Genomic DNA, 18,258 nt, shown 5'->3' on the forward strand with positions numbered 1-18,258 from the left:
AGCTGGGTGTATCGGAGACTCGATGAGGAATACGGAATGAGGGCGGATGGGCGCCCCGCACGCGTTACGCGTTCTCCCGTACGCGCCCCATCAAAAATGCACGCCGCTTCCATTAACGACTTCCATCGTACTCACCTGCAGGCTGGATTATTAACCCTCCAACGCAATGAGAGGTACATGGCCCCTGGCAGCAGACACAGTCGCCACTGTAGCTAGGATGGAATGGCATCTAGAATAATCCGTACTTGTAGGTACCGCTTCGCCGAAAGTAGTGCAAGCGCCTAAAAATTACAGCGGTGACGAAACCCGGCACTTTTAAAATTTGTATCACATCATTCCTCAAAAGCAGGTGTTATAGAGATAATTTATAATGCTTATTCTGTATTATTACTGTTTCCTTCCACTCCTTCAGGATTTTTCAAAAACAATAAAATCTCCTATTTTAAATAATTGAAGCAAAGAGAATTAATTTCAAACCCAATCTTTATTTCCATAATTATTACACTACTGACCATTAAAATTGCTACACCACGAAGATGACGTGATACAGACGCGAAATTTCACCTACAGGAAAAAGATGCTGTGGTATGCAAATGATTAGCTTTTCAGAGAATTCACACAAGGTTGGCACCGATGCCTACACCTACAACGTGCTGACATGAGGAAAGTTTCCAACTGATTTCTCATACACAAACAGCAGTTGCCCGCCGTTGCCTGGTGGAACGTTGTTGTGATGCCTCGTGTAAGGAGGAGAACTGCATACCATCACGTTTCCGACTTTGATAAAGGTCGGATTGTAGCCTATCGCGATTGCGGTTTATCGTATCGCGAAATTGCTGCTCGCGTTGGTCGAGATCCAATGAATGTTAGCAGAATATGGAATCGGTGTGTTCAGGAGGGTAATACGGAACGCCTTGCTGGATCCCAACGGCCTAGTATCACTAACAGTCGAGATGACAGGCATCTTATCCGCAGGGCTGTAACGGATCGTGCAGCTACGTCTCGATCCCTGAGTCAACTTATGGGGGCGTTTGCAAGACCACAACCATCTGCACGAACAGTTCGACGACGTCTGCAGCAGCATGGACTATCAGCTCGAAGACCATGGCTGCGGTTACCCTTGACGCTGCATCACAGACAGGAGCGCCTGCAATGGTGTACTCAATGACGAACTTGGGTACACGAATGGCAAAACGTCATTTTTAGGATGAATCCAGGTTCTGTTTACAGCGTCATGATGGTCGCATCCGTGATTGGTGACATCACGGTGAACGCACATTGGAAGCGTGTATTCGTCATCACCATACCGCCGTATCACCCGGGGTGATGGTATGGGGTGCCATTGGTTACAGGTCTCGGTCACCTCTTGTTCGCATTGGCGGCACTTCGAACAGTGGATGTTACATATCAGATGTGCTACGACCCGTGGCTCTACCCGTCATTCGATCCCTGCGAAACCCTACATTTCAACAGGATAATGCACGACCGAATGTTTCAGGTCCTGTACGGGCCTTCCTGAATACAGAAAATGTTCGATGCTGCCCTGGCTAGCACATTCTCCAGATCTCTGACCAATTGAAAACGTCTGGTCAATGGTGGCCAAGCAACTGGCTCGTCACAATACGCCAGTCACTACTCTTGATGTACTGTGGTATCGTGTTGAAGCTACATGGGCAGCTGTACCTGTACACTGTACAAGCTCTGACTCAATGCCCAGGCCTATCAATGCCGTTATTACGGCCAGAGGTGGTCGTTCTGGGTACTGATTTCTCAGGATCTATGCACCCAAATTGCGTGAAAATGTAATCACATGTCAGTTGTAGTGTAATATATTTGTCCAATGAATACCCGTTTATCATCTGCATTTCTTCTTGGTGTAGCAATTTTAATGGCCAGTAGTGTATTTTAACTTTACTGAAACGTACTAAACATTTTATGAACTATTCTGTCAGCAACGTCTGAGTATTCCGTTATATTTAAGTGCCAAATTTTGTCACTCTTTATTTTGTCGCCGAATCTTCACTATTAATGCATTTCTTTAATATCCGCCAATGTCAGGCAATCATATTTCCGTTCCATCATGCTTGCTACCTCTTTTCTTCCTCCTTAATGTCCGGGTGAAAGCAATATTCATTGGGGCGATAAAAGTCATGGGATAACTACTAATGCAGCAGACCCCCTTTTTCCCGGCTTAGTCCACAAACTCGACGCGGCATGGACTCAACAAATCGTTGGAAGTTCCCCGCAAAAATATTGAGCCACGCTGTTTCCACAGCCGTCCACAACTGCCTCACGGGATACTGTGCAACTGATCTCTCGATTATTTCTCACAAATTTTCGATAGGATTCATGTCGAGCGATCTGAGTGGCCAAATCACTCGCCCTAATTATCCAGAATGCTCTTCAAACCAATCGTGAACGATTGTGGCCAGGTGGTATGTTTGGGGGCAGGAAATCCATGAATGGCTGCAAATGGTGTCCAAGTAGCCGAACGAAACCATTTCCTTTTGTATGTCCACCCCTTTGACTGGAAGTCTGGGGGACTATGTCGTTCAATACTGTAAAAAAAAAAAAAAAAAAAAATTTAAAAATTTAAAAAAAGACACCTACAGCTGTCATTGTGATGTCACTTACTGTGTAGCTACCGGTTTCGGCACTTCAGTGCACCATCTCCAGGCCTTAGTTTATGCTGAAGGATCCATATATACGATGCATCAGTGGCCAGCATAACTGGTTTACGCAAACTATCTGTAATTGTGATGTCGTCTCGTCAACCATCAACTGTCAGCTCGGGAGACGAGTGGGCCTGTTACATCTGAATATCAATAGCCGAATACTGAATGCCACAGTTACCACATTAACAAATGGTACTACAAGATTATAAATTCCATAAGGAAACCAGTGTCGCGCACATGTTAACACAGCTCTGTATCTCCGTGAATAAAATAGCTTGTAGATAACAGAGAGAAGATGTAAGATGAAGTTTTGACCTCGTAACATGAGATGCAATTTGTCAATTTGCAAGCGTACGAAATAAAAGCAGACGTCTTGAATACAGCGGTGGTACAGCTCTTATAAATTTAGAAAAAATATCCGATATTGTCAGTATTCGGCTGTCTTTCGAGCCAGCAACTTCAACGTAATATGCATGTTTGGCAAATTATGCATGTTAGGCAAACATTCAGATCGGTGCACGTGTGGTATCTTGGGGTGGTATCTGTCGTATTTGCCTCTGGCCTGTTGCTGGGAGGCTAGAGGACGCTGAACGGCGAGAATGTGCGCTTCAGTAGACGCGGACGAGCTGTATGCCCGTGCCCGGCTTGCTGCAGGGAAGTGACTGGCAGTTGAAGGTCCATGTTCACCAGAGGCGAGCGAGTGCTACATTTTCGCCGAACATTGCTGGAAAGCGGCAGCGCCGGACTAGGAAGGATGGGGAAGGATGTCGGCTGTGTCCATCAAAGGAACTATACCGGCATTTGCCTGAAGCGATTTACGGGAATCACGGAAAGCCTAAATCCGTATGATCGTGCGCGGGTTTGAACCGTCGTACCCCCGAATGTGAGTCCAGTGCGCCAAACTATTTATGCTGGGGAAATTGTTTTTTACAATTTTGTCCACCACAGCAAATCTGGCTACGTAAAATGTATGACCAATATAACCTCCATGCTGTCATCTGACAAGCTATAACGTTGGTGAACTGAATTGAGAGACACCTAGCGCTACTTGAGAATGACAACAATTATAGTGCTATAGTGATGGAGTGTCGCCGATTTAAAGTTCTGAGCAGAGGTCTCATATCATTAAATGATTTAAAGAAGATGGTAAAGGAAATCGAAAACAGTGTGAACTTGCTCGTAGAAGTTATTGACAGGGCTGCTGTTGTTATAACAGATCGTACGTGTTACGACGTTAGTCCATACCATGGTCGACAGCACGGGAAGTTTTGCGGCCTACGTTACTTTGGTACCCGTGCGAGACCCGAGCAGTGCAGCAGCTGAAGCCCCAATAGCACCAGCAAATTTTTGAATTCTCTCTGTTTTCTGGCGACCTGGTGGCCGCAATTGGAAGAGATTTTTACGATGTAAATCGGTTCTGCATCAATGCATTAGCATTTCTACCAAGCTTCACTGCCATACGATAATTGCATCCCACGCTGGACCTCTCTGAGTAGCTGGACTTTAATTCCAGGGAAATATTAAAGCACATAATCGAGCAGGTAGATTAGAAAATTTAAAAATGGAAATGGACAGGTTAAAGTTAGATATAGTGGGAATTAGCGAAGTTCGGTGGCAGGAGGAACAAGACTTCTGGTCAGATGACTACAGGGTTATAAATACAAAGTAAAATAGCGGTAATGCAGGAGTCGGTTTAATAATGAATAGAAAAATAGGGGCTAAGAAATGAAAGAGGGAGCCGCCTGATAGAATTATGCACAGAGCACAACTTAATCACAGCTAACACTTGGGTCAAGAAACATAAAAGAAGGTTGTATACATGGAAGAAGCCTGAAGATACTGACAGGTTTTAGATAGATTATATAATAGTAAGACAAAGATTTAGGAACAAGGTTTTTAATTGTAAGACATTTCCAGGGGCAGATGTGGACTCTGACCACAATCTATTGGTTATGAACTGTACATTAAAACTGAAGAAACTGCGAAAAGGTGGGAATCTACGGAGATGGGACCTGGATAAACTGACTAAACCAGAGGTTGTACAGAGTTTCAGCAAGAGCATAGGGCAACAATTGACAGAAATGGGGGAAAGAAATACGGTAGAAGAGGAATGGGTAGCCTTGAGAGATGAAGTAGGGAAGGCAGCAGGGGATCTAGTAGGTAAAAAGACGAGGGCTAGTAGAAATCCATGGGTAACAGAAGAAATATTGAATTTAATCGATGAAAGGAGAAAATATAAAAATGCAGTAAATGAAGCAGGCAAAAAGGAATACAAACGTCTCAAAAATGAGATCGACAGGAACTGCAAAATGGCTAAGCAGGGATGGCTAGAGGACAAATGTAAGGATGTAGAAGCTTATCTCACTAGGGGTAAGAAAGATACTGCCTACAGGAAAATTAAAGAGGCCTTTGGAGAAGAGAGAACCACTTGTATGAATATCAAGAGCTCAGATTGAAACCCAGTTCTAAGCAAGGAAGGGAAAGCAGAAATGTGGAAGGAGAATATAGAGGGTCTATACAAGGGCGATGTACTTTAAGACAGTATTATGGAAATGGAAGAGGATGTAGAGGAAGATGAAACGGGAGCCGGCCGGAGTGGCCGAGCGGTTAAAGGCGCTACAGTCTGGAACCGCACGACCGCTACAGCGCAGGTTCGAATCCTGCCTCGGGCATGGATGTGTGTGATGTCCTTAGGTTAGTTAGGTTTAAGTAGTTCTAAGTTCTAGGGGACTTATGACCACAGCAGTTGAGTCCCATAGTGCTCAGAGCCATTTGAGCTATGAAACGAGAGATACGATACTGCGTGAAGAGTTTGACAGAGAACTGAAAGACCTGAGTCGAAACAAGGCCCCGGGAGTAGACAACTTTCCACTAGAACTACTGACAGCCTTGGGAGAGCCCATCCTGACAAAATTCTACCATCTGGTGAGCAAGACGTATGAGGCAGGCGAAATACCCTCAGACTTCAAGAAGAATACAGTAATTCCAATCCCAAAGAAAGCAGGTAGTGGCAGATGTGAAAATAACAGAACTATTAGTTTAATAAGTCACGGATGCAAAATACTAACGCGAATTCTTTACAGGCGAATGGAAAAACTGGTAGAAGCCAACCTCGGGGAAGATCAGTTTGGATTCCGTAGAAATACTGGAACACGTGAGGCAATACTGACTCTACGACTTATCTTAGAAGCTAGATTCAGGAAAGGCAAACCTACATTTGTAGCATTCGTAGACTTAGAGAAAGCTTTTGACAATCTTGACTGGGATACTCTCTTTCAAATTCTGAAGGTGGCAGGGAGCGAAAGGCTATTTACAATTTGTACAGAAACCAGATCGCAGTTATAAGAGTCAAGAAACATGAAAGGGATGCAGTGGTTGGGAAGGGAGTGAGACAGGGTTGAAGCCTCTCCGCGATGCTATTCAGTCTGTATATTGAGCAAGCAGTAAAGGAAACGAAAGAAAAGGTCGGAGTAGGTATTAAAATCCATGAATAAGAAATGAAAACTTTGAGGTTCGCCGATGACATTGTAATTCTGTCAGAGACAGAAAAGGATTTGGAAGAGCAGTTGAACGGAATGGACAGTGTCTCGAAAGGAGGGAATAAGAAGAACATCAACAAAAGCAAAACGAGGATAATGGAATGTAATCGCATTGAGTCGGGTGATGCTGCGGGAATTAGATTAGGAAATGAGACACTTGAAGTAGTAAATGAGTTTTGCTATTTGGGGCGCAAAATAACTGATGATGGTCGAAGTAGAGAGGATATAAAATGTAGACTGGTAATGGCAAGGAAAACGTTTCCGAAGAAGAGAAATTTCTCAGCATCGAGTATAGATTTAAGTCTAGGAAGGCCTTTCTGAAAATATTTGGAGTGTAGCCATGTATGGAAGTGAAACATGGACGATAAATAGTTTAGACAAGAAGAGAATAGAAGTTTTCGAAATGTGATGCTACAGAAGAATGTTGAAGATTAGATGGGTAGATCACATAACTAATGAGGAGTTATTGAATTGGATTGGGGAGGAGTTTGTGGCACTACTTGACTAGAAGAAGGGATATATTGGTAGGACATGTTCTGAGGTATCAAGGGATCACCAATTTAGTATTGGAAGACAGCATGGAGGGTAGAAACCGTAGAGGGAGACCAAGAGATGAATACGCTAAACAGACTCAGAAGGATGTAAGTTGCGGCTAGGTGCTGGGAGATGAGGAAGCTTGCACCGGATGGGGTAGCATGGAGAGCTGCATCAAACCAGTCTCAGGACTGAAGACCACAAGAACAACAATTAAAGCACTTTCGCCAGCTATGTAGCTTGTTTATGGGGCTGCTGGCGGTTATTGCAGCACAGGGCTTTGTTTTAAAGTACTGATCCAGTTGTCAGTAAAGTTATAAATTTTGTATTTGGCTATAATATTACTTTCAGTATCTGTGTTTTTAGCCTATAATTGGTATTCAGAAATGGTTCAAATGTTTCTGAGCACTATGGGACTTAACATCTGTGGTCATCAGTCCCATAGAACTTAGAACTACTTAAACCTAACTAACCTAAGGACATCACACACATCCATGCTCGAGGCAGGATTCGAACCTGCGACCGTAGCAGTCGCGCGGCTTCGGACTGCGTGCCTAGAACCGCTAGACCACCGCGGCCGGCGATCTTGGTATTCTCGCTACAAATGTTTACCTCACTTTAATGTTTCACTTATCCAAATCGTACGTGTTTTGTTATAAACCCAGTCACGAATCACAAATTTGCTAACCTGGTAAATAATTTAGCTGATTTAGGTAATTAATTTAGATCGTATATGCAGTCTATCTCCTACATGAAATAAGTCGTGTTACCGCGTACGTAGATGCTGCACTCCCATTAAGTTACATCTACATAATGACTCCCGAATTCATAATTAAATGCCTGGCACAGGGTTCATCGAAACATCTTCAACCCATTTCTCTAACTAAATCTTGGGGTTCCGGCTCTGATTTCGGCCAATCTATAATGCTGACAACTTCACCCCATGTATGTAGGCGCAAATATATTTACATATTCACAGTCTGAAGAGAACGTTAATGCCTAAGACCTCACGAGAGGATCTTGCCCCAGTGAAAACAGTGTTTTAATTTATTGCCACCTCAATTCGCGTATGATGTCTTTGGCACTATCTTCCCTATTTCGCGATAACACAAAACGAGCTGCCATTCTTTGAACTCTTGTGTGTCCTCCTTCAATCCTATCTGATGAGCATCCCACATCGCATGACAGTGCACCAAAAGAGGGCGGACAACGGTGATGTAGGCAGCCTCTCATGTAGACCTGTTGCATATTCTGAGTATTCTCCAATAAATCACAGTCTTTGGTTCGCTTTCCCTAGAAAATTATCTATGTTACAGGTTACCTCTAATTGTCATCCATAAACGTTTAATTGAATTTACAGCCTTAAGGTTTCTGTGATTTATTGAAAGTTTAGCGGATACCTTTTGGTATTCATGTGGATGATTTCACACTACTCATTATTCAGATTCCATTGGCACTTTTCTAACCATATAGATATATTATCTATACAAATTTGCAACTGATTTTGATAATCTGACGACTGTATAATAAATGGCAGTATGGTATGCAAACGGCCTGCTAAGACTGTCTCTTAAATCGTTTATGCAGATCAGGAACAGCAGACGCCCTATAACACTTCATTGGGGATCGCCAGATAGTACTTCTGTTTTTCTCGATCACTTTCCTTCCAGGAAAACACGAATCCAATCGCTCAACTCATACAAGGCATGCAATTTGATTAAGAAGTCGCTTTTGAGGAACAGTGTCATGAGTCTTCTGGAAATCTAAAAATGTGGAGTCAATTAGATATCTCCTGTCGATGACACTCGTAACTTCGTGACAGTAAATAGCTAGTTGAGTTTCACAGGAACGTAATTTTCTGAATTCGTGTTGAGAGTTTGCACTAAAACCTTCTCTTCGATGGACTCTATAACGTCCGAATACAGTATGTGTTCCAAAATCGTATTCCAAATCGACGTTAGCTATGTGGGTCTGTAATTCAGCGGATTACTCATATTTAGTTTCTTCGGTATCGGTTGACTAGTGCAACATTCCACTCTTTAAGTATGGAACTTTAGATGCGCGAGCGGTAGCATGTGACTGTATTTTGTAACTGTGGAGCTATTGTATCAACATACTCCGAAAGGAAAGTGACTGGTATACGATGTGCACCAGGATCGTTGCCTTTATTAATTCAATAAAGCCGCTGCGGTACACAGAGGATATCTACTTCTGAGTTCAACAAAAGGTTTCGAACTGTAGGCATATTTTTTAATTTAACTGAGGCAATTGATTGTATTGACCACAAAATATTGCTCCCAAAGTTGGACCATTACGGAAAACGGGGAGTAGCTCTCGATTGGTTCACCTTTTACTTCAACAACAGACAGCAAAAGGTCGTTATTCGCAACACTGAGAATGGCTGTGATGCGGGATCTGAGTAGGATACGGTCAAATGCGGGGTGCTCCAGGGATCAGTGTTAGGGCCACTCCCGTTCCTTATTTATGTAAATCATATGCCCTCTGGTATTACGGGTAAAGCTAAAATATTTCTCTTTGCTGATGACACTACTTTGGCAGTAAAGGATAGTATGTGCAACAATGCTTGGTTTCAAATACAGCAGTTCATGACATAAGTTCATGTCTTGTAGAAAATAAACTAACGCTAAATCACAGTAAGACTCAGTTTTTACCGTTTCTAACAAACAATTCAGCAAAACGAAATGATTTAATTTCACTTTCATTCAGTTAATACTCAACATAAATCCTACGTGCATTTGGATTGGACTTCCTTGACTCTTGTGCAGTTTACTGCCGTATATATCTTCAGTAACCTACCACAAGAATTCAAAAATCGTAGAAGTAATCCACGCGCTTTCAAATCGAAACTGAAGAGTTACCACATGGGTCACTCATTCTATTCTGTTGAGGAGTTCCTTGAAAACTGAAGCTAATTCTTCTTATGTTGTTGATTTTGTTTACATAAACTCATAGCTTGATTTGTTTCGGGAACCATTTTATTTTTATCCGTTTTATCCGTAACTTCATGTACTGACACGTTCCATGTCCTTGGAGATTTGCTCTTCAATTTGGTCCTATGGAATTTGATGTGTAAATAAAAAAAATAATAAAACCAGCCTGTGACCAAAGAAATACCAAAGACGATAATATTACTGAATAGCAGTCACATACCAAACAATAGGCAGTTCGACGTGTGATGGAGCTACAGTCATTACGCCGCCAGCATCAACGAACTGCCGTCGATGTCACGACGTCACACTCGGATAAGTAGCAACGTCAAGCGCTCTCCCCTTACAAAGACTCAAAGAACTTCAAACTGCTTCAGTTGTAAACTCTTTTTCTTTTGCATTTCTTAGTGTTTCCTTTTTGTAAAAATTAAGGGAGTTTCTATAAACTGTGTTCCCACATCAGTGCTGACATTGCTGAGTCCATATTAAACTGTAGTTACTACTATTTTCTTTATCTTATCATTTGTTTTACTACAGTTCTTATTGCATGTGTTTGAGGGTATGTTTTCATGTATATGGGTAGTGTTTTATCAGACGTATTTACGTCTTTTGGTCCGTGTTTGCGTCACCCTGTGTAAGTTGTGGCGTTCGCCACTATATTCTGAGGTCCAAAAAATCACAACAGAGCTACACGTCTGTTGTAGACGCAAGACACGCTGTACATGGGAAATCTGAATCTGAGAGCTGTCAAGAACGTAAACACTGCTAGCATTCAATAAGACGTCATATTACGGAATTCTCACTATATTGTCTCTTATAGTTATAACTGAACAAAATTATAGCAATTTCCTTTTTTATTCACGAACTGATTTACGGGAGTTTTGGTGTTTTATGTTCTTTTGGCATTTGTAGCCAAACACTTATGTAGTTACTTTCGTTAAGTTTCGAAGTAAAAAGGGTTCTTTTGAGTATAAATAATCAAAATTGAATCTCAAACTTACGAAAAGTAAATCTCTGAGAACCATTTTCTTCGCATATAGCTCAGTGCGTGACCGAACTAAGTAACACAGCGTCATATGACTTAATTTCGTTACACTTCCGAGTCCTTTTATTCACGCCATCAATTTTCTTATCTACGTTTGTGAACTGTTCTTTATTACCCTTGCTTTGCTCATCATTAGCCATGTCTGCCATTTTTTTTTTTTAGAAAAAATATCCCTCATTCCTTTTGTGTCACTGACCATTCTTTTTTACTTTCTTTCTAACACTTTTTTGAAGTCTGGACTAAAAATATTCGCAAGTCAAATGCAGTGGGTTGATGAGGAGTATTCACAACTGACGACAAACACTGTTACATTTCTTCGTGCCCTATAGCGGCGGGTTCTGTGGAACTACCTTATTCTCCTCGTTAACTGTTATACCGGGACCTAAACTGTCCACACCGTTGTGAATACCTGTCAGACCAGTTTCCACAACACCAATGATTCGTAAATTTCCTCTGTGCGATACGCTAAGCAAGCCTGCTAGTTAGCTTCTTGCTGATTCTTCATATTAAAACTACTATCTATGCTCTCCTGATTTTCAGAGTCTACTTCCACTGCGCTCATGCTGACTGAATTCCTAGTTCGCGTCGTTGTCAATTTAGGCGTTCCCTAGCAGTAACACAACATTTTAATATTGGAAACACGTGATTACTCGAACAAAAAGAACTTCTAAAGTAATGATCCCACTAATTTCCTTCTCCCTATACGAAATCACATTATAAAACTCTGCAATTAATAAACAATTACTCCTCCAAAAATGTAACGATGTCAACGCGGTTCATGACAACAAGATGTACCAATACAAACCACCACAGAATCAAACATCTTGCAAGAAACGTACATTGACTGTATCTATGCACTTGCGACTTCATTATGATAATTTCTGAGTCTCTACTTATGACTGGAATTTTTATTGGTCTTCATTAATAATATCATCTCCGTAACGCTCACTGTTGAAGCACATCAAAATTTTGTAGCAGTATATTGGCACAGGATTACCAGCTGTAGTCTATATGTCCTAACTATGCATCGGGATATCCACGGTAACGGAAATTCAGCACAGGGTCGCCTGTTTTTAATGTGAAATTAAAATTGAACATTCAACATGCTCCTGTAGATTTCAGAATGATCTCCATTGATTAATCTCGCCAATAGTCAGATCGCTTCCCATGGACTCACCAGCACTTAATGAGAAATATATCTTGGAACGGATAATTCACGAGGCGAGGTGACCGTCGCAACCTGAGTGGTGTAACTCGCACAAGATAACGAACAGGGTGTTCAACCAACCACCAAATAAAACAGTCGCCAAAACGTCTTCCGGGTTATTACAATATTCTCTGCTAATGTGCATGAATAACAAATTATTATTGACGAGGTCGACCACAAGCATTGCAGAGAATGAGAAAACTATTAACTCTCAACAAAAATAGATATGAATGTCACACAAGGATACCTGGACAAAGATTGGATAATTCAGGTGGATGGGCTAAAGCTGAAATCTATGCATGATTTATCGACACTCAGATCTGCGGTGATCACTCACTGGTTGCTAGTGTCTGCCAAAAGAAAGGGAAAATTACACTTGCAACTAACATTTATGAACGATGCTTGATGAGCCTGTAGAACGATTTGAATTCTGAAGTATGCCTAGCCCTAACAGCATGTCTATAAATGCAAGTACATTCGTGCACCCAGCTCGCCAGTACTGTAAACTCTCATCGTACTAGCTTTCTGATACGTGTAGTGAAGTGGTCGCATTGGTCTTCCACAACTGCTACACATCAGCTGAAATCTCTAAGTCAAGTATCCTCCGTCGAGAACAGAAGTAAACACTTCTCCCTACCGAGAATCATGATGATGTCGTGTACATTCTCCCAACGACCACATGGAAGTCTGTCCTCAATTCTCTATCGAGAGCTAGTATAATGTGACCTCTCTGACTACGAAGTCATATTCGAAATGGACGTGGCAAGTAAACATATACATATGCAAGTGTCCTCTCTGTTCTCTATAGTTATCTGAATTCTTTGTAGGCTTGGACAGTCTGCACAGCTCTCGACCGCCAGTGTCGAGAAATCTGCAAAGAATTGGCCAATCACACATTTCATCACTTAACACTTCCGGGCTGAGATGCCGTGGTCCATACATAAAACTCTCCCCTGACGTTTCGCCTTCGACTGCGGAAGGCATCCTCCGAGGACAATCGGCGAACTGAAACGAGAGCGCGAGTGAGCGCCGTATATATGCGCCATCCAGAGAGCGCCGCTGTCAATCACGTGACGTCAGCTGTGCTATAACCTGTGATACTGCGATCAGTGACCTTACTGATGAATGGTAAGAACACTTTTCCCTTGGTGTCGATCCTCGTCCGTCCTGGTTGTCAGTCTAGGGCACAGTGCACGATCTATCTCTCTGTTGGAATTCCCATTCTTCTTGTATGTCGCTCTAAGGTGTTCAATCTCACAATCTAAGTGAGCTGGTTCACATATTTTGTGCGCCCTGTCTATTAATGTTTTAATCACCCTTCTTTTAGCCCGCAGCTCGTGGTCGTGCGGTAGCGTTCTCGCTTCCCACGCCCGGGTTCCCGGGTTCGATTCCCGGCGGGGTCAGGGATTTTCTCTGCCTCGTGATGCCAGGTGTTGTGTGCTGGCCTTAGGTCGGTTAGGTTTAAGTAGTTCTAAGTTCTAGGGGACTGATGACCATAGATGTTAAGTCCCATAGTGCTCAGAGCCATTTGAACCATTTATGTCTTGGGTGGTGGTCAGAATCTTTCTGCAGGAAGTGTTCTTACCATTTATCAGTGAGGTCACTGATCGCATTGGAAAAATTTCAAGCAAGTACGATGTGGAAACTGTTTTCAGACCCACCACGAAAATAAAAGGATGTTTAAGATCAGCAAAAGTTAAACGACATCCTCTAGCTACTCCAAGTGTCTATGAAATGTACAGAGAGGCTATTGAGATTGCCAAACACTGCAATAATTTTAATTGAAAATATGAAGGAATTAAGCTGGATAAGATATGGATGTCAATATTGCAGCAACAGCGTGACAATCGATTAATTTCAAATGAGAAAGTTGGCAATATCAGAGATATAGCACAGCCGACGTCACGTGATTGATAGTGGCGCCCTCTGGATGGCTTATATATACGGCGCTCACTCACGTTCTCGTTGCAGTTCGCCGCTTATCCTCAGAGGATGTCTTCCGCAGTCGACGGCGAAACGTCAGGTGCGAGTTTTATGTATGGATCACGGTATCTCATCCCGGAAGTGTTAAGTGATGACAACACCTGCCGTGAAAGCCTTCATTCTATAATCACACATTTGTTAGAAAACCAACGGTCTCCCCTCCATGCCGAAGCTTTATGACATGAGCCAATCATTATGGATCCAGCAGAGGGTCAGAGGGTTAGAATCGCGAATGAGTCGTAAAACTGGTACACATTTGCCTTTTTTCAAGTGCAGACCTTGGGACAGTACTGGTCTCGTCAGACTAGACTGTTGTTGCCAGGCTAATGACTCAGTGACACTTCAGCTTTGAAATTATTGGACCTGTACTTGTCACGTAGTATGAAACTGTGGCCTAGTCCCGTAGACAGGACAGTCGCCGAAGTGGGGATCCTAGCCTTTGTGTTCATATGTTGTCATTTACGAGGAAGCCATGCAACGAATGTCCGAATCATCTGCATTATAATTTTTTTTCATACAGGAGTTTTTGTTTCCCTGATGCTCGCACTCTGGTGGGTTTCCCATTCGGAAAGCGCTTCAACACCTTCTGCCTGGACATCTACCTACCCACCTGCCATGTACTCCCATATATTCCTTCTTGGTTAGTACAGAGACGAACAATTATGACAGATTTACTTAAAGGATCTAAAGTGTCAATCATCCCCACGACCCTTTGGCGTCCGTTTCACTTCTTCAAGATTATCGCCGTGCGACCGTCTTTTACACTGACGTCTCTAAAACCTTGGCAAGGAGGGGATGCTATTATATCTCCACAGATGAAGAAAAACGTTCGTTGCCGGAAACATCTAGTATTTGTATGGTGAAGCTCATAGCCATTAACAGAATCCTAAGTTTAATTATTCAGATGTCACTGGACCTCGTATTCATTGTCAGACACTCAATGAGCAGTCTCGAGTCCATTGATCGATGTTAATTACGTCACCATGTGATGATAGCTATTGATGGAGCTCTGCCTGATGTTACCTCCTGCTCAGTTGTCTTCCTCAGATCCCAAGTGAATATCCTGGGGAATGAAATACGTTTTTAGCCTTTTCACCTGTTCGATTACGGATCTGCTCTCTACATGGCTAGAAATAACTAATAATTCCGTTACTAAGTCCCCCCCCTCCCCCTGCCCCCCCGCTCCTGAGAAGTCGCTCACCACTTAATTGCTCTTGCACGTGGGGTAAGGGGAGGGGTATCTCAACTGCTCTCTTGCCTGCAAACCGAGTCCCATCCATACACTTAACCCCTTGCTGCTGTGTCTTGCACATACTGTAGAATGTGTAAGTTTTACGTCATACTGATGACTTAAAATCTTTGATAGTATGTTATTATGTAGCCCTCATCGTTTACCTTATTATCATGGACATAATTCGTGAACTACGTTTCATTCGATATGAGAATCATGTACCAGTTAGACGGCTCATGATGAATCTTTCTCTATATGAGGACAAAAGTTAATACTCGCACTCCAAGGGGTTCAGATATATGAGCAAAGTTGTCCTTGCTATATACAAGTATAAATGACTATCCATTTTGCTTTCACCAACCAGAAATAGTGCTCTATGTACAATTACAACAACTGTGGGACTTGTACAATAAAAATTAAAAATTAATATAGAGAGGGTTCTATAAATGGGCTATAATTTAAACTACAAAGGACGCAGTTCATTAGATTCCATACAAGACAAAATTTATCATCGTCAGTAACCACTCACCACAGGCGGAAGGAAATTATGTAAAATTGACTCTTAAAAACCCCGGACTGTGCATACTTATGAAATCATGAATTTCTAAATCTTCTCAAAAGCTAGAGTTCCAAAGGATTTTCTCGATGTGGAAATTCCGATGTGGTGATTGAATCATTGGAGAATTCAACTCTCAGATTATCTACTACATCTACATCGATACTCCTGAAATCACACTTAAGTACCTGCCATAGGTGTCATCGAACTACATTCAGAATGGTTTTCTGTTATTTCAATCTCAAACAGAGCCCGGGAAAAACGCACTCCCATATCTTCCCGTGCGAGCTATGATTTCCCTTATTTTATTATGATGATCGTTTCTCCCTATGTAGGTCAGCGTCAACAACATATTTTCACACTCCGAGGAGAAAGTTGATGATGGGAATTTCATGACAACAATCCGCCTCAACGACAAACGAATTTGTTTAATTCATATCCACCCCAAATGCTGTATCATGTCAGTGACACTCTCTCGCCTATTCTGCGATAATACAAAACATGCTGCTCTTCTTTGATGTACGCCGTTAATCCTATCTGGTAAGGATCCCAGACCGTGCAGCGGTTTGCTGACTCTCACCGAGAGATCAACACCGATCCCCAGCGGCAGCCGCCGAGTAACAGCACCGCTCAACGTCAGACGTATCGACATGCATGATACCCTCTACTAACAAAACCTACCCTTGCATGATCTGTCGCAGGCAGCAAGAGATCCGCTACTGCTCTTACCACCCGACCTAAGTATCGCAGAGGTTTTATTCCCTTGGCTCTTGCCTTTGCACTTTTTTCCCTCTGCCCTTCAAACCGCAACCCTTCGTTCGCCTTTCGACCCAATCCATCTCGAGATGAGCGCGTATTAATGGTTAACCTTTACCAGACGCATGCAAACACCGCAGTACCCGCATCCTGGGACACCTCAGTTTAGCGAAAACTAACCCTTTTGCAGAGATGGCAGTAGACCTTTAGAGATGGTCATCACGCAGTCTGTGGTTTGCCTTCCCCACAACATTTTCTACGTGTTCTTTCTAACTTCAGCTGTTCCTAATTGTAATTCCTAGGTATGTACACTACTGGCCATTGAAATTGCTACATCAAGAAGAAATTCAAATGATAAACGCGTATTCATTGGACAAATATATTATACTAGAACTGACACGTGATTACATATTCACGCAATTTGGGTGCATAGATCCCGAGAAATCAGTACCCAGAACAACCACCTGTGGCCGTAATAACGGCCTTGATACGCCTGGGCATTGAGTCAAACAGAGCTTAAATGGCGTGTACAAGTACAGCTGCCTATGCAGCTTCAACACGATACCGCAGTTCATCAAGAGTAGTGACTGGCGTATTGTGAAGAGCCAGTAGCTCGGCCACCACTGACCAGACGTTTTCAGTTGGCGAGAGATCTGGAGAATGTGCTGGCCAGGGCAGCAGCCGAACATTTTCTGTATCCAGAAAGGCCCGTACAGGACCTGCAACATGCTGTCGTGCATTATCCTGCTGAAATGTAGGGTTTCGCAGAGATCGAATGAAGGGTAGAGCCACGGGTCGTAACACATCTGAAAAGTAACGTCCACTGTTCAAAGTGCCATCAATGCGAATAAGAGGTGACCGAGACGTGTAATCAATGGCACCCCATACCATCACGTCGGGTGATACGCCAGTATGGCGATGACGAATACACGCTTCCAATGTGCGTTCACCAAGATGACGCCAAACACGGATGCGACCATCATGATGCTGTAAACAGAACCTGGATTCATCTGAAAAAATAAGGTTTGCCATTCGTGCACTCAGGTTTGTCGTTTAGTACACCATCGCATTCGCTCCTGTCTGTAATGCAGCGTCAAGGGTAACCGCAGCCATGGTCTCCGAGCTAATAGTCCATGCTGCTTCAAACGTCGTCGAACTGTTCGTGCAGATGGTTGTTGTCTTGCAAACGTCCCCATCTGTTGATTCAGGGATAGAGACTCGGCTGCACGATCCGTTACAGCGATGCGGATAAGATGCGTGTCATCTCGACTGCTAGTGATACGTGGCCGTTGGATCCAGCACGGCATTCTGTAGTACCCTCCTGAACCCACCGATTCCATATTCTGCTAACAGTCAATGAATCTCGACCAACGCGAGCAGCAATGTCGCGATACGATAAATCGCAATCGCGATAGGCTACAATCCGACCCTTATCAAAGTCGGAAACATGATGGTTCGCATTTCTCCTCCTTACACCAGGCATCACAACAACGTTTCACCAGGCAACGCCGGTCAACTTCTGTTTGTGTATGAGAAATCGGTTGGAAACTTTCCTCGTGTCTGCACGTTGTAGGTGTCGCCACCGGTGCCAGCCTTGTGTGAATCCTCTGAAAAGCAAATTATTTGCATATTACAGCATCTTCTTCCTGTCGATTAAATTTTGCGTCTGTAGCACGTGATCTTCGTGGTGTAGCAATTTTAATGGCCGTTAGTTTAGTTGAACTTACAGTCTTTAGATTTGACAGGATTGTCGTGCAACCGCAGTTTAACGGAGTCCTTTTAGC

The sequence above is a fragment of the Schistocerca piceifrons genome, chromosome 8, assembly GCF_021461385.2.
Source record: "Schistocerca piceifrons isolate TAMUIC-IGC-003096 chromosome 8, iqSchPice1.1, whole genome shotgun sequence".
In the NCBI taxonomy this organism is placed as follows: Eukaryota; Metazoa; Arthropoda; class Insecta; order Orthoptera; family Acrididae; genus Schistocerca; species Schistocerca piceifrons.